Source organism: Pleurodeles waltl, chromosome 4_1 (genome assembly GCF_031143425.1).
Source record: "Pleurodeles waltl isolate 20211129_DDA chromosome 4_1, aPleWal1.hap1.20221129, whole genome shotgun sequence".
Taxonomy (NCBI): Eukaryota; Metazoa; Chordata; class Amphibia; order Caudata; family Salamandridae; genus Pleurodeles; species Pleurodeles waltl.
This window is the reverse complement of record NC_090442.1, coordinates 713,572,358-713,593,132: the sequence shown is the minus strand read 5'-3', so window position 1 is coordinate 713,593,132 and position 20,775 is coordinate 713,572,358. Positions and strand designations below refer to the sequence as shown.

The window sequence follows — 20,775 nt, the reverse complement described above, 5'->3', positions numbered from 1 at the left end:
GCGCAGGGTTCATTGAGGCTCTTCCTCCTTCTGTGATTGAAAGCTGACTTTTAGCAGCCTCTTTGAAACACCGCTTTCCTAATTTGAGATCCTTTTAGTGATCAGTGCTCGAATAGTTTAAGGTGGGAGGTCTTAAAGCTCTCCTTCTGAAATGTTTGCGTGGATTGAAGTGTAAAGGGATTCTCAATCTGAAGAACGATACCTTTCAAACGGACTCGCATGGACTCTGAAATGGGTCTGTGGCTATGTGTCTCTTGTGTCTAGTCCTCAGATTTGTGCACGAGTGTATGTTGTTGAAGCCTCAACAAGTGTATACAATTTGAAAAATTGGGTATGGTATCAGTTGGGCAGTATTTACAAAAGCATGAGTGGATGGTGTTACTGGAACATGAAGTGTTGAATTATATCCTCTTCTGCCAGTCCACCCATAGTATCTAAGCAGTCGCTTAATGCAAAATGATGTCCCCCCGGCAGAATGTGACGAGGGGGGGCCTGGGTCTCTAATGTATTACAGATATTCATTGGCCTTGGGCTGATTGGGAGGCCCTTCAAGAGCTGAGGGCACCATGATGCCCTCCCCCGTGTGTGCCACAGGGACCTCTGTAATCCCTCTGTATGTAAGCTTTGTTACAAAAATTCTCCGTTACAGATTTCTAATGCTGCTTTTAGAATTAACATTAGCAACTTGAATAGTCACCATGGTGTTAGCAAGTCTAAATCTAATACTTTAAGAGTGAAAGCTTGAGGCTGACCCTGCATTCTGTCTTTAAAAGGTTCAGATTCCTTAACTGGAAAGATTTTGACCGTTAAAAATGGAACCAGTGTCACTGGTACCATGAACCACATGCATTTTATTGCATTTTATTGCATGTTCAGCATGGGGAGACCCTTCTAGAATTGAGACCAGGTAAGCCCCCCCGGGCACATCATTGCCCATTACTCCAAAACCTTTTCTGTCTTTGTCAGATTTCAACACTATCTTTCCTTCATGACAGTTAAATCCTACTTGATTGACTCCAAGGTGTAACAGGCAACCCATTCTCCACGTATTCCCTCTCGAAAGCTTGCCTTTAACTCCGAACCAGAGGGAACGAGGTTGTGTAGTTTTGTGGTGATCCACCAGCTAGGAAAAGTAGAGTTGAACAGACTTAGGATCTCAAAATTAAAAAGTGCATCAATGTACATCGTTTGTTTAGGGGCTAACAATCTTCATTCCTACAACCCTCTGCCATAGGAGAAGAATGGTCTTGTGTGGGTGTGTTTTTACCAAGACCGATCCAAAGGTAGAAATCAGAGACTGCAGTTTTGTTACATGTATTCCAGACTTAGAAAACGCTTCTGCTATGTTCTTCAAGCTCATGTCTTTAAGGCTAAATAGAAAACACCCCAAAGCTGTCGCACCTTTCTTTCTCATAATTCCTCATCCCAGAAAGGGGCAGCAGCCCTCAGGAAGAGGATTGTACCACCTTTATCTCAAGCTGCATAGTAAAGACAAAACGTCAGAGAACTGGGGTTATCACTCTTGTTACCTGCTTGTCTAATGCAAATGTCATTGAAATAAAGTCCATCCTCTTGTTTTTGGTATGGTATTGCTCAATATGCGTATTCATACTGGGAGACCGGAGGAAGCTTCCTTAGAAGCTTCTAATGTCACATTTGAAAAAAAACTGTGTTCAGTTCACTGTGGCCTCCATGTGACACTAGAAACGATCACTTGTCTTCGCTGTGAAACAGGACATGAAGATGAAGAACATAAGATCATTTAGTTTGATTGTTCGAATATGTTCTCCTAATCTCTGAGTTTAGGCTGAAAGACGTACAAAAGGGATACAGTCCCAAAGGAAGTACTAAACTCTGCCTTATGTCCTTGCCTGAACTCCCATATGCACTTTTGCTTATGTCGAGGCTTTTGAATCCTTCATAATTATTCAGCCATTTTGGCTTAAATCCTTTTAGGTATTTTCTTGAATTTACAAAAAAAGACTTGTTTTCCACAGTGGACGTGATCTCCAGACCAAAAAGGGAAGTATGGGGAGACTTCATCAGCTTTGTCTTCTGTTCTAGTTGTCTTTTTAGGTCGAGTGAGCAAGAGCTCTGATGTGCTGTAATCTGTCTGTGGGCTTCTAACCACTTGCCTTTCACAAATCCTTTGTTATAATTGGTAAATGCCTTACATTTGTCCCTCCTTGACCATCAACCTTGTTACATGGATAATTGCACGTTTGCCGATACATTTGACTATGAACGAACTCCTTTTTCCTTTTGTGTCTCTTCTTCGCGCTCATGCTTATGGCGGCTGTGGCGCTTTGAATCGGCTCGCTTATGTCAACTTTTAATTTTCAATTTATGTGGCAAGAAAAGTCTAGTTAGGTATTTACAACGCTAATAGGTCTAACTCGAGCAAGCTCGAGACCCATTGCACTGCAAATGCTTGTTTATCCTTGCTCCAGTAGATCATGTTGACATCTATATCCGAGACATCGCACTGATGAAGATAGCAATAGTTTGTTACACAGCAGCAGAGGCTGTGTTAGGAGTTCAGCCCTACAGTAGTAGAGTATGCAGCGCTCACTCACGGGACTGCGAGGAACAGGTAAGCTGTCGGCATGAGGCGAGTACACGGTGGTAGCATGTGTTGCCGGCAGCTGCTAGTCTTGTGACTCGGTACACCTTTGTAGCCTAGACTGACCTGCTCGAACACTGGTGATTTCTCTGATGTTTTGCTCCAATTGAAATTCAATATTTGTTAAACAGCGATCACCAATTTCTTTTCTCAATTTGCACAGTAGCGTTGTTGAGGACTTAATCCTCAGTAGAAAGTCCTGTTTTGACAAACCAGGGGTTGAAGACCCCTCTTTGCTCCCCCCTGCAAAGGTTTAGGCAGTCTTAACCAAAATATATTTAGCAGCATAAAGATAAGCCACACTCAGATTAAGTCTTCAAGAGACACATTTCTTGTTTGTGCGACCTCCGGCTTATTTCGCCCTCTTTCAGGCCACTTTGTCTTGGAAGTTCCATTCACCAATATTCTGTAGCTTGTCACATTAACAAGGTTTAGACTATAGCCCTGCAAAGTGTTTTATGATTTTTTTTAAATTACCAAATGCTCTCCATAGGAAAAACCATGACAAAAGATAATACACCCAGAACTTCTCCAGAGACTTATTTTAAGGTAAGGTTTTACCATCCTAGGGTAACACCTTACCCAAGGGTTTTGGGCAAATTTATGTGGCTTTTCTAAACTTGGGAGGGTAGGGGGGATTGTGTGTACCCGTGTGTATTTTCACTGAGAAAAACAAAAGGTAAAGGGATGTTATAGTAAATCCACCAGTTATAGTTATCTCAAGTAATTATAACTCATGCCCTAAAGTAATTGTAACTGGTTTCCCCACTGTGTACAGTATTGTCATCAATGATGACATTTCTAATGTTGCAGTGATGTTATCTATGCAGTCACTGAACATATGGCAGACCTGCCAACTTGTGAAAAATTTTCACTATCTGAGGAGGGGGAAGGGCTTTGAAGGGAGCAGAACGTAGGGCAGAGAACAGCCCAAGGCACTTTTAAATTAACTGCCTCGAAGTTCCTGCAACCCCCACACTCAACCCTACCAGCACCAACAATGCTTATGAGGCCAATGTCCTTGGGAGGTTTCACACCTCGTAGGGGACATCAGCTGAGCAAAATCTCCCAAAAAATTTGCTGAAAACCTGCTCTCCGTTAGCTGGAAACCTGCTCTCTGCAAGGGTTTCCAATAAATTGTATGCACACCATGGGATATCGGCTCTTCACCGGGTGACAATGTGATGGTAGCTGATATCGTGTGACACACAGCTGACTGTGAGTTGGAAGGTCTGATGTCATGAGTGTTGTAATATGTGAGGTAATTAACAGCGCATGGCGAGTGCGCAAGGTAGGTACTTTAGGGCTGCCAATTCTGTCGCTTCCAGGAAAGACTTCCAAGCCCATTCAAAGTATATTAATTGGAATGATATTTATACCATGAGAGAAGTGACATGTTTCTGCTTCGAAGATATTTCCTAAACATATGAAAAAGAAACGCACAGCCCCTTCTGTTCAGCTCAGAAAATGGGCTAATGATAAGGGCCCTGGTGATTTTGTTTCCTCAGTTCCTGTAGATAGATTTCTGGCTGTTGGTAGTTCTAGTCTTGTATTCTCTATTAGTAACGCTAGCAGACCTGCCAACCCGCAAGATGCCACTATGTGTCTCCCGATTTCAGCTCCCTTCACACATCCACCCAGTGATGAGCTAAAATCACATGGGGGCAGGGAAAACAAGCTGAAAAACACTGTAAACAGTTTTGGAGGCAGAAAGCAGCCAGTGTTCATTAAGAGGTGTGAAAACACCAAGGATATTGGGGATGCCCTTAATACCTCGGTAAGGGGCAGAGTCAGGGGCGTAGCTTGGGGGGCATTTGGAGTGTGACACCTTCACACCCCTCCCCCCAAATAAAGGCATTCTTGGTTTGTGTGTTGAGCCTGGGACCCTGGGTTGTATCTCCTATGCCATTGTTTGTTTTTGTCTTTGTTCTTATTTGAATAAAAGGTCATGGGAACAGTGTATCCCAAAACTTGGTCATCTCATCCCTTCGCCCCTGGGCAGAGTGCTTCTTAGGTAGCTCTCTGTGCGAGACCCAGGTGCTCTGACACTTCCAAGGTCCCACTCCCATCTCACGTTGGATATTGGGGATGCCCTCAATTACATTGGTGAGAGGCAGAGTCAGGGGCTTACCTTTGGGGAGGACGGGTGTTCGGGTGTGACATCTCCCCCCAAATAAATGCATACTGTGTGTTGAGTCTGGGGGCATGGGTTGGATCTCCTATGACTGTTAGTTTTTCTCTTTATCCTTATTTGACTCAAAGATTGTAACTTCTTATTTTTCTTTTTAATCAGGAACTTAGACAGTGGCCCACCTAATACAAATCAATATAAAACCACTTCCTTGTAGGAAGAGTGTATCCCAAAACTTGGTCATCTAATCCCTTCACCCTGTTGCATACTGTATTTTAGTTGGGAAATTTGCGATTCGCAACCCCGAACCTCACTAAGGGCCATATGTACGAACACATTTTCCCATTGACACAGAATGTGAAAAACCCTTTGCTATATCTGGCCCTGAGTTCGCTACGTCCCTGGGCTGAGTGCCTCTTAGATAGCTCTAGGTACGAGGCCCCGTTGCTCTGTCACTTCCAAGGTCCCACTCCCATCTCACACAGTGAATATCATGTATAAGTTGGCAGGTATGCCCTAACTGCCTTCAACTCCATCCATCACTGACAATGTCTGTCCATTCGACTGAAGTAGGAGCAGCAACTTTCCTGTTGGAGTTGGCATGGCCTTAGGAAAATCCAGGAACTCGTACATAGACTTTGCATCACTAAGGATTTCTGGTTGCTCAATCCACCACAAGGTGGCGTTAAACTCCCACGAACTGGCAAGAAGAAACACATTGGGATTAAATAAATTATCACTCCGGTAATTTGTTTCCTAACGCACGAATGTAAAATCAGATATGCTGACACTACTGTTGGTGATCGTGGCATAGCTGCCCCAAGGGAGCACAACTGGGGAACACGAGCCATTATTAATATGAAAATTGACAGAGTAATGTTCCAGACAACTCTGAAGTAAACGTTGGCCAGATAAGGTTTCAATTCGCAGGCCCTACACATCCGGGTTCATCATGGTACAGCAACTATCGACGTGAAGTCCTCGCCTCGGGGTGCTTGAAGAGTAGCTTCATAATGTTAATATAAAAACACTTATGCACATAGCAAATTTGGGTCTGCGTTGATGGGACGAGGGTGAGGTAGATTTACAAGGCCTACTTTCTGACCAAATTTTAATGGTAGTTAATCCTCGCAAATATTGATGTTTTCCACGGTTTCTGTTAATTTCAATATTAGAGGGGACGATGGGGTATGGGAGAATGTGTCTATTATTTTAGAACCACGCAAGCTGTGAATCACCAGGAATCGAAGCCTGTTGTTCAGTGCTGTCACAGCAGAGTTCTGTTACAGACATGCCGTGAGCTTGGCCTGGCTCTCTCTAGCAAACCGCACGTCTTTGGGGGTGGGAAAGGACTGCTATGGCCCCGGATTAGGAGAGGATGCGAAGTATTGGGATCTCTTTTGTTTGGGGCGGATGCCGGGTGTAGTTTTTATAGGCAACAGAGGGTGGAAGGATAATAGGTGTCTATTGTATGGGCAGCAGAATGCAGTAGGATGACAAGTATGGTTTGTTTGTGGTGGGAGTAGAGCTGGCGTGATAGTAGGTATTGTTATTGTAGGAGTAGACCTTTTAGTTACCGTTAGGTCGGAGTTTGAATAAAAAAAGGCAGTCTTTGCTTTGCTTATTACTTTGGTGCCGCCATTAGATTAATCTGCATGAAACTTTAGTCAAAAAGTTAAAAAAAAAATGCCTAGGTTTCACTTTGACCCTTTTTATGCAGATGCGCCCCGAGGAAGGCAAGAGGGGGCAACAAAAATGAGCGTTTTCCATTTTAACCCACAAAGGAAACTTTGCTCTCTGCTTAGGCAAAAAAAAGCTGAACAGAATTACATCAAACTTGTCATGATACTAGAACTTTACACAGGAGCGTTTCTGTGCTTGGTTTGGTGTAAATCCGTGTGCTTATTTAACATTTGTATTCGAAATTTGCTTCACAAGAAGTGCCGCACGAGTGGTTACATTATACAGATAACGTGGCCGGTTATTCAGGCTCTTCGTGGATTCGCAGATCTGCAGTGGATACTTGACTCCATTTTAAATAATAAAAGTACGCCATTGCACGAGGAAGCTTCTGGGCCCGTTGTTCTTTGTGAGTTCGTGAATCCGGCTGCGGATTTGTGAATCCATGCGCTCTGATTCTGGTCGTCACCGTGTATCTCTGCTGTGGCCATCGTTACCCAAAGCAGTGCCCCAAGCACTGTACTGAGAAAAACAAAGAAAAATGTGGCGTCAGGGTGAGCATATCTTGACGAGCAGGTCCATGTGAGGAACCTTGGCATTAAAATTACATTTTTAAAGAGGGATTTTGTCACCGATCCCGAGTCATATCTTGTTACTTCTTTGGGTCCAGTGTGTCTTCCTGGGAGTCTGGAGATCTGTAAATCTGACAAATTCTTTTAACAGTCACCAGCAGCTACGCGGAGCAGGGGATGGGAGGGCTCATGGCTGAAGGCTGGGTCCAGGGGCCAGCCCCTGCTGCGCACAGTTAAATGCCATGTACATTGGGGATTGCGGGGCAGTGGCATTTTTGGGCAGTGTCTGATCAACGGGCCATGCCTTGCAGCCACTGCTGTGCGCTGCTGGCCAACACTGGAGATGTGTTGCTTTTGCAAAAGATAAATACTGGATATTATTAACAAACGTGGAAATTAAATGAAAAACCTGTCAAAGTGAACTTAGCTTTGGTTTTAACACTTTGATAAAGCTTTCAAAAAACCTCTGAAATTCATTTTAAAAAACAAAATTAAATCGCAGTTAGTGTTATGAAATAAATTTAGAAACCTGCTTGAAATTCCCCTGTTATGTTTAGCTACGTAAACCATGGCTCTCATATCTGTCATGCAAACGATAACTAACACACCCTATACAATAGTTATGACCTCACAATATTTATAACCATAAGAGGACGTCACGCCACATCTTTAAACCACAGATCATACACAAAGATTCTATTATAGTCATCTAATTTCCGTTTTAATCGCAAGTTAAAAAGGTCATGTCACTAGTGAGATAATTTGTGAAGTGGTGAGGTCATGAGAAGTTAACCACAACTGGGCAATAAACATATATACTCAATCAGGAGTGATGTGCTGTCTTGCAAAATGCTGTATTTATCATTGAAGAGAACAGATCAAGAACAGATCAACGTAAACGTATTTCTGTTCTAAATTTTAGCCTTTTTCACAACATAAACATTGGAACCCATTGCTTGTTTTTATGCATGATTAACCCCTTCGCTGCCAGGCCTTTTCCCCCTCCTGTGCCGAGCCTTTTTTTGGCTATTTGGGGCAGTTCGCGCTTAGGTCCTCATAACTTTTTGTTCTCATAAGCTACCCACGCCAAATTTGTGTCCTTTTTTTCCAACATCCTAGGGATTCTAGAGGTATCCAGACTTTGTGGGTTCCCCTGAAGGAGACCAAGAAGTTAGCCAAAATACAGTGAAAATTGTGTGTTTAAAAAAAAAAAGAAAATGAGAAAAAAGGAAGCTTGTGTTTTTTTCCCTGAAAATGACATCAACAAAGGGTTTGCGGTGGCAAGGTCACCACCTTCCCAGCTTTCAGGAACAGGCAGACTTGAATTGGAAAACCCAATTTTTCAATACAATTTTGACATTTTACTGGGACATACCCCATTTTTACTATTTTTTTGTGCTTTCAGCCTCCTTACAGTTAGTGAACAAAATGGGTGAGAAACCAATGCTGGATCCCAGAAACCTAAACATTTCTGAAAAGTAGACCAAATTCTGAATTCAGCAAGGGGTCATTTGTGTAGATCCTGCAAGTTTTTCCTACAGAAAATAACAACTGAAATAAAACAAATATTGAAATTGAGGTGAAAAAAACAGCAATTTTTCTCCACGTTTTACTCTGTAACTTTTTCCTGCAATGTCAGATTTTTGAAAGCAATATACCGTTACGTCAGCTGGACTCTTCTGGTTGCGGGGATATATAGGATAGCCAATAAATGAGCTGCACCTTGCAATGGGTTTTTATTCTATACCGGGTATACAGCAATTAATTTGCTGAAATATGAACAGTGAAAAATAGGTATCAAGAAAACCTTTGTATTTCCAAAATGGTCACAAGATAAGGTGTTGAGAAGCAGTGGTTATTTGCACATCTCTAAATTCCGGGGTGCCCATACTAGCATGTGAATTACAGGGCATTTCTCAAATAGACGTCTTTTTTACACTCTGCCTTACATTTGGAAGGAAAAAATGTAGAGAAAGACAAAGGGCAATAACACTTGTTTTGCTATTCTGTGGTCCCCCAAGTCTCCCGATAAAAATGGTACCTCACTTGTGTGGGTAGGCCTAGCACCCATGAACGTTAATGGCTCAAAACACAACGTGGACACAACACATTTTTTCACAGAAAACAGAGGTGTTTTTTGCAAAGTGCCTACCTGTGGATTTTGGCCTCTAGCTCAGTCGGCACCTGGGGAAACCTAGCAAACCAGTGCATTTTTGAAAACTAGACACCTAGGGGAATCTAAGATGGGGTGACTTGTGGGGATCTGACCAGGTTCTGTTACCCAGAATCCTTTGCAAACCTCAACATTTGACCAAAAAAACACTTTTTCCTCTCATTTCGGTCACAGAAAGTGAATCTGAGAGGAGCCACAAATATCCTTCCACCCAGTGTTCCCCCAAGTCTCCCGATAAAAATGGTACCTCACTTGTGTGGGTAGGCCTAGCGCCCACAAAAGGAAATGGCCCAAAACACAACGTGGGCACATCAAATTTTTTCACGGGAAACAGAGGTGTTTTTTTTACAAAGTGCCTACCTGTGGATTTTGGCCTCTAGCTCAGCTGGCACCTGGGGAAACCTAGCAAACCAGTGATTTTTTTTAAAACTAGACACTTGGGGGAATCCAAGATGGGGTGACTTGTGGGGCTCTGACCAGGTTCTGTTACCCAGAATCCTTTGCAAACCTCAATTTGACTAAAAAAACAAATTTTCCTCTCATTTCGGTCACAGAAAGTTCTGGAATCTGAGAGGATCCACACATTTCCTTCCACCCAGCGTTCCCCCAAGTCTCCCGCTAAAAATGGTACCTCACTTGTATGGGTAGGCCTAGCGCCCACGAAAGGAAATGCCCCAAAACACTATCTGGACACATCAAAATGATCAAATACAAAACTACCTGTTTTTGCAGGGGGGCACCTGCGTTTTTGGTCCTGGGCTCAGCAGCCTTCTAGGTAAACCTACCAAACCCAGACATTTCTGAAAACTAGACACCTGAGGGAGTCCAGTGAGGTGTGACTTGCGTGGATCCCCCAATGTTTTCTTACCCAGAATCCTCAGCAAACCTCAAATTTAGCTACAAAAATCACATTTTCCCCACATTTCTGTGTGGGATCACTGCACTGGGACACATTTCATACCACCCAATGTTCCCCTCAGTCTCCCGGTAAAAATTATACCTCATTTGTGTAGGTGGACCAAGTGCTTGTGAAAGGGAAGAGACAAAAAACATGTTGATATTGAGGGGGAACAAAGGGGGTCCAATTTGCCCCCCAGGGGAGCGACCCTTGCCTAATGGGTCGCTCCCAATCTCTAAACAAACAAAAAAAAAAAACACCCAAAAAAAATTTGCCCTGGCGCATAGAGGTTTGGCCTAAAACAAATTAACAAGGGGTCGCTCCCTCATGCCAGTTTCATAAAAATAAATAAATCCCTGTAGTCTAGTGGGCATTTCAAAACGCCGGATTGCTTTACAATCCAGCTTTTGAAACGCTCAGAGAGACTTCAAAGGGAAGGAAATTCATTTCCTTCCCTTTGAAGCTTCTCCGGCCTCCTCCACGTGATCTTAAGAGAAATGCTTTGCATTGGGAGCGATGGGAGGAGGCGTCAGTGCGATCGCGTGCTGACGTCACGGGGGGATGGGGGACGGGGGGTCGGGGGTGGGGGTTGGAGGCACATGGGGGGAGCGCTAGCGCTTCCCCTGGTTCCTGGGTGCAGGACGAGGTGATCTCGTCCAAGGCACCCAAGCGGTTAAAACACGTACACCACTATACAAAATTAAACGGACTTTCAGGAGGAATCACAAATCTTAGTCACAAGATAAATAACATCAAATATACTGTTTGAAATATTTCTTAAAAACTCATAAAGCTGCTGTCTGCAATTCTATTGATTCTGAATGTAGCATAGATTTCACTTTACTGATTACAAATATAAGAAAATCAAGGCCAAGTGGAAACACTAGTTCATCAGTGATAAAATTGTCAGTTAGCCAGTATGAATGGCATTGACCTAGCAGGGCATCCAGCAGTTCATACAACAAGGAGTGGGTTGATTATTTATATACATAATAGTTTATATACAAATGCACAGAGTGTAATATACCAGCTATCACCATTGTTCAATGTTGTTAGGGGTCTGGGCCTTCATTTGCAAGGTGAAGCCTTGAGTTACTTATTATGCTCTGCCCCTCACTCAACAATATTATACTCTGCGTATCTACTCATATTGCCTGGGCTGTGGCATTTCGGCATATATATATATATATATATTTATAAAACCAAGGCAGAATGCCATAGGTTGTATTTCTGCACCAAGGTAAAATCACTCTGAGGTCTTGAGATCATTAGTAAATATAGGTAGATATTTTACTCGGGCTGCAGTATCGCCAGAGTAGTTATAGTTAAGTCAGACTTTCCATAGAAAATACATTTTTTTGTTAATATCTGTGTCATTGCTCAAGGAATCTGCACAAATCTTTTCAGAAAAAAATGGTTTGCGATGATTTGTCAAGTCAGGGCCAAGAAAAAAGGGGGTTTCCTAAACCTTATTTTCCTTTAGGAAAGTGTTCCCACCAATACAGAAAAAGTAGTTGAACGGAATTACCCAAAATTTGACAGAAAGTTAGATATTTACTCAAAGCGTGCTTGGTGTAAATTGTTTCGGTATTTTTTGAGAATATAATGTTTATAATGGTGCTCAAGTGGACATGAAGTGGGTGACCACCAGAATACGTTACTGAAATCCGACTGTTCGTGTCAAGGTATTCTCAAACTGTTCATCTTAAATGATATTGCTGAATTTTGTATGACTGCCCACAACCTGAACGATGTCTTATGGCAGCTATTACAGCACCGCAGAACATGATTTCTGCATCCAGCAAATGAAGGGGGCAGGGGGAGTGCACCCTGACCCTCAGGGTTATGTGGGATAGTCACTGAGGGACAACACATTGTATCAGCCATTACACATCCCGGGGACATGGTCCCCATTGAACTGCATTGTAGTGAAAGCCTGTTTTTGAAGGTCACAAAAGGGTACATACATAAAGGGTGATAACTAATTTTTGTCATAATGTAAGTTTGCTAGGGGTGTCATACTACATTTACAAACTATGTTGTGTCTGGTTTATTTTACCCTATGAAAATATTGATCCTCTGCTGGGATATGATGAACCATGTGTGAGAGAAAACATTTTTCTCATAATTTTCTTATAGAGGTTATGGAAGATGCTCCTGAAGCTAAAAGGAGAATGCATCTTCTATCCGCTCAAACTCTGTTCCCCAGCTATATGAGAAGAAAGGTTCATAATCTGTGCAAAACGTACTTCCAACAGCAGCGGCGGCCTGTCATTTGCTTTTGCAGTGTTCTAGTGCAGCGTGATCAGTGTTCTAATGAACAACTGGAGCGCTAACATTCTGTATTAATGACAAAGGTTGGCACACCTGAACTCCATTTTAATGAAATCAAAAGAGAAAGCATTTCCTACAGAGGATACTGCAGTAAATGAACAAAATGAGGGGTTTCTTTGTGTCATTGAAATTATGGTTAGTGCTTTAGAACACTAAAATGAGAAGGCAGCGGTGATCAGTGTCAGGGAAAAAGTCTGGTATGCAGAGTAAAACATGTACTTCCAACAGCAGCCGGTCAGTTGAGGTCAGTGTTCTACGGCAGCTTCACTACAGTGTTCGAACATCTTGGGCTCTAACATTCTGTATTTATGGCAAAAGTGTGGCATACATGAAGGCCTCTTGATGGAATCAATTAAAACTGAACATACTTTCTACAGAGAAGGCTATAGTGAATGAAGAAATTAGTTTTTTTTTATTTTTCCATCGTAATTATGGTTAGCTTTCAAGCAAGCTAATATCAGTACACATTTTCCATGATTTCTCAAAACATCTTCCTAACCTGTGTCTGTAAAATATTCAGACACACAGAGTGAAGCATGTACTTCCAACAGCAGCAGGGATCAGTGATCGCCTGCAGCATCACTACAGAGTTCTAAAGACCAACTAGAACGCTAACAGCCCTCCTGAACACTATTTTGTTGAAATATTAGCTGTCGAATTTAAAACCTTTCCTGATGAGCAGAAAGTAATGTGTGAGGTCATAAGCAGTGCTTAATAGGGGCGCAACTTAAGAGTTAATTTGCTAAGATATAACTGGTGTATCAGTATCAGTTTTTTTACATTATTGCTTGTCTCATTTCAACACCTATCTGTCACATCACTTTGAGAGAGCGCGGGTGGGAAGATAGGCAGATGGAAAAAGGTAAGCATAGACGATACAATGCTCATGGTCGGAGCATACACAACATAATATACAGTAAATATCCCTCTAGATTATTGATAGTTACCATCTAAAATTTCGTATATTCCCAATAAATATGCAGACCTTTACGAAAAGGAGTCCGTTTACAAAGGGCTGTCGTGCTTTGTTCTGCTGCGGTTCCGTGTGTGCGCTTTTATTTGTGAATTGTTGTGTTGAGATCTGGGAGAATCCCGTATTTGTCTTAAGTGTCAGTTAAAATGGCGAGACGGAGTTGAGTACATGTACTGCTATTTGCATGTTAAATTAAAGAGCTTGCTCTGTGCGTAGCTTCTTCGTGATGTGCATGAGGAAATGGCTACAGGACAAGTCTATTTTTGTATTTTAATTATATGATTGCAGGTATTCATCTTTGCAAGTAGTCAAGCTCGTTTTTCGAACACCGCGTTTACTGATGTCATGGTGTTTTGGATTAGCTACAAATGTTTAATTCATAACAGCTATTCATCTCAGTGACACGAGGTGGCGCTGCTGGCACATGTTCTCACAGTACTTTTGTGATCTGGCTTTCTCGTCTAGAAACACAAAAGCATGTTTTCTGGTGAAGTTTAAGTTCTCTACTCTGCTAATCAGAGCACGTTTTGTGTCATTCTTGTTTCTTGTTTTTGTATTCGTTAGGCGACAGTTTAACGTTTTACTTTACGCAGTTTTTTTTCTCCTGTGCCCGGTAATGTAGTGTAGCGTGCCAATATCTACCCTTTTCCTCTGCATTCTATATCCAGTCTAGACCAGTGGTTCCCAACCTTTTGACCTATGTGGACCCTCACTTTATCATTACTGGAACCTGGGGGACCCCCACAGAATTATTATCGGAATCCGGGGACCCTCCACTGAGTCATTACTGAAAGCTGGGGACTAAATCTGTTAATAATATTTAATTGTCTAAGCGGTCGCGGTCCTCCAGAGGAGGCTTCGCGGACCCCCAGGGGTCCCCGGACCACAGGTTGGGAACCACTGGTCTAGATGGTAACTCGTTCAAGGCCTAGTGCCAGCGTGTGGCGGTCTGGACTCTGCACCTTATCACACTGCTTATGCCTTTATCATCACTTCTTATCCCTGATATGTCACTGAAGCGCACTAGTGGTTGGGGGACGGTGCACGGGAGCGAGTGCTTGGTTGGCAGAATGATTTTAGTTAGCCTTTCTGAGAAGTGTTTGGTGTAGTGCTTGATACCCGATTGGGTTGTTGAACAGGAGAGCATGATAGAGCAAATTGGTTTATATTTACTTTTTGTACCTAGTTGTAAAAATGTGAGATCTACGTGCGACCTGTTTTCGTGTTGTGCATCATGAACAGTTGCATGCACTCCCATGCCTAAAGTACAATGTATTATAAAGATGGGTGCATGTGTTATCATGCCTCTCCTTAAAGGTCAGTAGTTTTAGGTTCATGGGCCAGTCTGATCCCAAATCATCTGTTCCCAATACTTTCTGTGTGGTGGATAGAAACTTTTTATTGGTCAGTGTGATACTTCTTTACATGTTTGTGAAGAACCTGGTGTGTACCTCCTTTCTTCTTTTGCTGGGAAGGGAGTAATAACAGTTCCACCGATGTTTCTTCTTGTAGGGGAATGATCAGCCGATGCACCTACATTGTTGGAGCTTAGCACAATTGGTTCTTGCCCTCAATGGACCTCTGTGCAATGCAGGTAACGGAGGGTCTGGCCATGGGAAGCAAGTAAAGCACTTGGAGTTATTCTAAGGTGCATTCCATGACCTAAGCTGTAGGAGTGGTCTTGCTGCTACAATTTGAATAGTTTGTAATCTTTAGAGTAGAAATAACGTGGACCTTAGGTAAGGACATTTGCTTAGTCTAGTCAAAATATTACTGTGGGGGTTGATGAGCTTTGAGATACTGAGAGTGACCTAAGTGAAGAAGATGCGTAGAAGAGTTTGCTTTATGAAATGATACTCCTTGCAGTTTGGCTGACGTGAAAGATGACAGAAATATTGGAGTAATCAATCACTTCCTGATCTCTTACTTAATTTGATGTTGCTGGATGGGTGGAGTTTTTCCATTCATCTGTGGCCCCAATGCAGTGGTCCGGTCCTGACGAATCTCAATTCCTCTGGTTTTCCAGTTCTGTGTTGCTCTATTCAGTCAGTGTAATTATAGCAAGTTTAGTTGAAGGACTTCATAATGTCTGGTAGAGGATTGGGGTAGAGGTTAAACAAAAGTTGAGAGTTAATAGATCCTTAATATATGGCATATTCAGGGGTGAATTAGCTTACAGGTTTGGGGGCTGTAAGATGATGCTGGACCTCCTTCAAAGATATGAAGAGCTAGAGCATTAGTACTGCAGCCAGTTCATTCTGACAATGGCCATTTTCAAGTCATCCTAGAGAAAGTCAGGGCAGGTTCGGTGCCTGAGGGTAGCACAGCACACACCTTAAAACCTGTCCCCATTTTGTCTCTTAAATATAGTGAGTAACACTTAAGACCTGTCCAGGGATATAGTGCCTGGTTAGTCAGTAATACTGAGATGCAGTCTTCCTTGATATGAGACATCCTAGTCAATTTCGGACACCTCCAGACAGAGACGTTTCAAGAAAGAAATCCAATCCAAAACCTCTGACATGAGAGATGGGATTCATCTCTTGTAGTGCACTCAGATTGGCTTGGTTCAACATCTCCAGATTGGCCTATTCCGAGCTACTCCTAGTGCACTACAGATTATAAAGAAGAACCTCAAAACATGTATGGGCACTACTGCCAGACTTTTCTCTCTCTCCCAGCAGTTGCCCACAGACACACATAGCAATGATATGTTCAGTTTCTCGATATTACTCTTACCTTCACTTCTTTCCTACCCACTTCTCACAACTGACTTCGATCCTACAAGCCTTGCTGTTAAAATATATGTAACATGTCTTTCTGTTCACTGGTTTAATGCCGCTGTATGCCTTTGGCAGGTTAGCACACGACCTGCCCAACCACACTCTGCTCATGGCCAAAGCCGTGCACCGCTGGGTGTTTGGACCAGGCACCGTGGCCAACCAGATGCTGCACACAGCGATGGACATCTTACTTTGTGTTAAAAGGAAGTGGTAATTCACTGAAAAACAAAAGTTAACGTAATGTTATAGTAGGTTGAAAATGTGAGGTAAAACATAATGTTTTAAACTAACAAAACCACTGAAATTCACCAGTTAGTTAGTTACCTCAAGTAATTACAACTCATGACCGAAAGTAACTAACTCGCAACCTCGCCATGCACTACTTCACCCTCACATATTACATAAACCATGACATGTTGAATTACTGCATTGATTACATCCCTAATGACATCTGAAATTACATCATTGATAATAACACTGTGTTTGGCGAGGGCACAGTGTTATTCAAAAAGCTGTAAAACCCAATACATGTTCTTTAGAAATGAGGGGGTTAATCTGGTTATAGAAATTATAGTTAGTGCTCTACCAAGTTAAAGTGAGGTTGCATTTTCTCTCACTTCTCAAACATCTTTCTAATCCTTGTCATTAAACCATTCTGACAATAACCACTTCTGTTATCAATCTAATATTTTCAATCAGTACAAAAGGAAGCCACTTCTAAACACCATTTTGTTTGGAATGAGAGCTGTTGAATTTAAAACCTTTCCTGAAGAGTTGGCTAAATTGAATGAGCCCTGAGATGTTTATGCAGGCAGGGTTACAGTTGTTTAAAATGTGAGAAGAGGTGTGGGTTTATAGTGATTTGAGGCAGAATTTACTTTTAAAGGGGTTAAAAATAGTGAGAGAAAGGTGTCTGAATGAAGTGTAGAATTCCGCTTTATACATCTTTCTACTCTGCCTACCCATTTGCTTAGCCACTTAACAGCTCCCCAATTTTAAAATAGTGAAATTTAGTAGACATATTTTAATATAGGTACATGCATACATATATTCACTGAAAAAACATGTTAGAGGTGTAACGTTAGGTTAGATGTTAAGACCTTAACCTATGTCAAAAAAAAGTCGCTGGAAAAAAACTGTTACAATGACATTATAGTTGTGTTAGTTATAATGAGATATAAGCTAACATTAAAAAAAACATAAATATGCTGGTTTAGTGAACTACATATAACTTGCACCCCCATCATGCACTGCTTATGACTTCACATATTACATCACTCAGGATATGCTAAATGACATAATTGATGACATCACTCATGGAATCTCACTCAGACTCTGGCCAGATCCTACATCCAATCCACATGAGGCCTTGGATTTAGTGCCTAGACTCCAGCAAGGCCCTGCACCCAATCCTCCGCAAGCATCAGACCTCCACTGCACATGATCTTCAGCCATAAGTAGGACTGCGGCCACTCCCCAATATGCATGCATTTATAGAAATGCTTAGAGGCAGTGACTTGTAAGGTCTGGTATCACACCAGACCCTGCATCCAACATACTGTCTTGCGTATGGCCAGATCCTGAGCTCGACCCCTGCTTACAGCTCAGTGCAGCTTAGTTTGGCCACAGGGCTTTGGCTGTGGCCAGGCTAAGCGTCCACCCCTCTGTGACCACTTAATACCCTACTTGCTCAACGTTCAGGCCTTCACAGTAGTGGTTGACCAAAGGGTCTATTGCTCAGTGATAATCAGTGACCAGCTCTCGGCAAGTGTCCTACCCTTACTACACCCCTCCTTTGGTGAGTACAAGTAAAAAGACAATGATATCTCTCTAAAGTGCTGCACTTCTGAAATGTCCTATTCCTTTGACATTTTTTAAAAGCTTACTGAGAAGCTTGTAAGAGTGCAACTAGTGATTTAGGTTGTTGTATCACTCCTTATTCAGAAAGCCTATAGCACTGTGCCAAAGTCATTACTTGTTCTCATTAGTAGTTTCACTTTTGTTATTTAAATATAATCAGTGATGCAATCGATGATGTAATTTAACATGTCATATGGCATGTAATAAGTGAGATCAGAGGCATTCCATTTGAGGGGCTGCAGTTATCCCACTGGAACGTGAGCCAGCTCTAACATGCAGTCACTGCATTCAGCTATGTTTATTGGCTCCGAGCGGCCGACTAGTGGAGACGCTTTCAGATTAAAGACTTGGGCCCAAATGTACTATATGATGACACACGCTGCTTATCAACTTTCCAGTGCCAGGTATTTTGCTCTGATGGTTCACTAGAGCTCTGTGAAGTATCAATTGCACCCTGGAGGGTCACCTCATAATCTGTGCAAAAAGAGGCGTAGTGGGACGTGAATGGCACCAACACAGAGTTTTTCACACAAAACTTGAGCTATTAAATTTGCGTGACATGGCTTTGCATGCACTTCTAATACCAAATTAAAGCATACATGACAAAGGGTCAAGCGAATATTCCACGATATTGCTGTGTGAGAGGTGTGTAATGACAGCAAAACTTCACATTTTAAGTGCCTTACACTTGTGTAGTTGACCTTGCATTGAATGTTGTACAAGAGGGTGGACAACAAGTGCAAGTCGTATGTAAGGCGCCACAGCATCCCCTTTATAATGTAGAACAACACCTACTGTCCTGCTTTACTGCCTTTTTAGTGACTGATGAACTCATTAGAGGGCAGTTCATGCAAAATCTGGTGGTACACAATTTGTTCCTATTTGTGCAATGCGGCGCTGCTGATTTTCTCACAGGACTGTATGAAAGGTAATCCAGGCCTATGTTTAAAGGCAGAGTAGGGATACAGTTTGTGAACCCGAGATGGAAACGCAGCCAATCGTATTGCAGCACAGAGATACACGCGTCATTGGCATAATTGGCCCCCAGACACAGATTTCCCATGATCATTTTGTTGTCACCTTGGCACTGCACCTACTGAACAGATGCTGCATTTCCAGCAAAATCTAGAAGCTACTGAAAGGCTCTAACAGAAACACATGTTCTCAGTGGCAGTATGGTCCATGATTTCTACCACGTCCAGACGGGCCACACACACAAGAGTCATACTTTGTGCAGTTTTCAACACTTTTAGTATGATTCATCTTGGGATCCACAGAAATGTGTTGCCAACAGATCCACAGCACTTACAGTGCTCAGTACCAGCACATTCCCTCTGTTAAATGTTATGCTTGATCAGAGGGGATTCGTTCACACCAAGGCTCTTCATTTGGCCTAGTATTTTATAATTACCCACCTCCCATATGCTTTTCCCTTTATATATATCTACTTCTGTAAGATATGTAGAGGAGGATCAATGTTTCTTAATTGAAAATAGTGCCCTTGAGGAAGACAGATGGGCAAGGATGCTTGTAATTCAAGGTGCCTTTTAATATGTTAGGTAAATTAGCATGATTTGGACATTTATAAACATTGTAAGACGATACCCTTCAAAAGATAAAATGAAAGAAGTGTTAGGGTCCTGCAAGAAGAAATGGGCCTTCTTGGTCCACAAACTGCTTCGCATAGAGGTTCACCTAGATGTTTCCACTACAATCAATGAACTCTTAGGAAGCCATGACTTTGTCTCTTATGTAGACTTGGGTGATCTAGAGACTTAATCTCCTTCAGATGAGAATCGGATTGGGCTGTTGAGACCTTTACTTCTACATGATGGCAGAACCTTTACACAAAATATTGCTGTATCTTCAACATCCTACTCGAAAGTAAATTCTGTTTGCACCCTATTTTGAAATCTGTTCCCTAGTTCAAAGCAATTTAACTTAATTTTTACTTCCCATCTTCCACAGCATTTTGCTGTCAAATGCAAAATGTACATCCTCCTCGGAGACAAGCGACCTGCGGTTTGAACTTATTACACCAAAATCATGTAAGCCTATTCCTTTTACTTAAACGCAGAGTTCATTCTGTAGCTGAGGTCCTCTCTGCTGTGGATCCTTCAGAGGGTGACCGGAATAAGTACGAATTTCATTGGATAATAAATGCTGTGCCTCACTAAATCACTAAGAAATTGATACATACATTGGTATAACATCAATCAGTTCCCATGTTTCATTCAGGAGGACATCTGCATGTCTTCATGGGTCGATCATCATCTGAGTAAAAAGCAGCAAAGATCTGTGCAATAAGTGATTGGATTATGTATACCTCAAGCTGTACAGTGATTTGGACATATAAGATGCACTCCTTTTGTATAACTCTGGAATCCTCATACAGCATCTTACTGCAGATATTCTCTTAACTTCTGCAGCCAGATGTGGTCGTTCTTGAAGTAAGTTGTTCTACTCACTCTTAAGGCTTTTGCTGCCACATTCCAAAATGACCATTGCGCAGAAATTATTTGAAATACCTAGTTTTGGCACAAGCATACCAGTTCAAGATCTTTCCCTTCTGACTAAAGTCTTCCCTGAAAGCCTTCTCCAAATATGTGGTAGAAGCTGCTCATTGCCAGAACAAGAAATCTTTGTTTTCATGAGCAAAGATGACTGATTAGCACGATTGAGCACATTCAAGGCAACACAGAACTCTCTCAAGCACATACCTTAGTATCTCCATCCACTGGGTCTCTT

At 42.1% G+C, this 20,775-nt stretch overlaps 1 protein-coding gene across 1 annotated transcript in view; it reads left to right on the top strand.

The window, feature by feature from the left end:
* Positions 1–20,775, top strand: part of NET1 (neuroepithelial cell transforming 1) — a 302,520-nt gene that overhangs the window by 258,012 nt on the left and 23,733 nt on the right. The window lies entirely within an intron of this gene.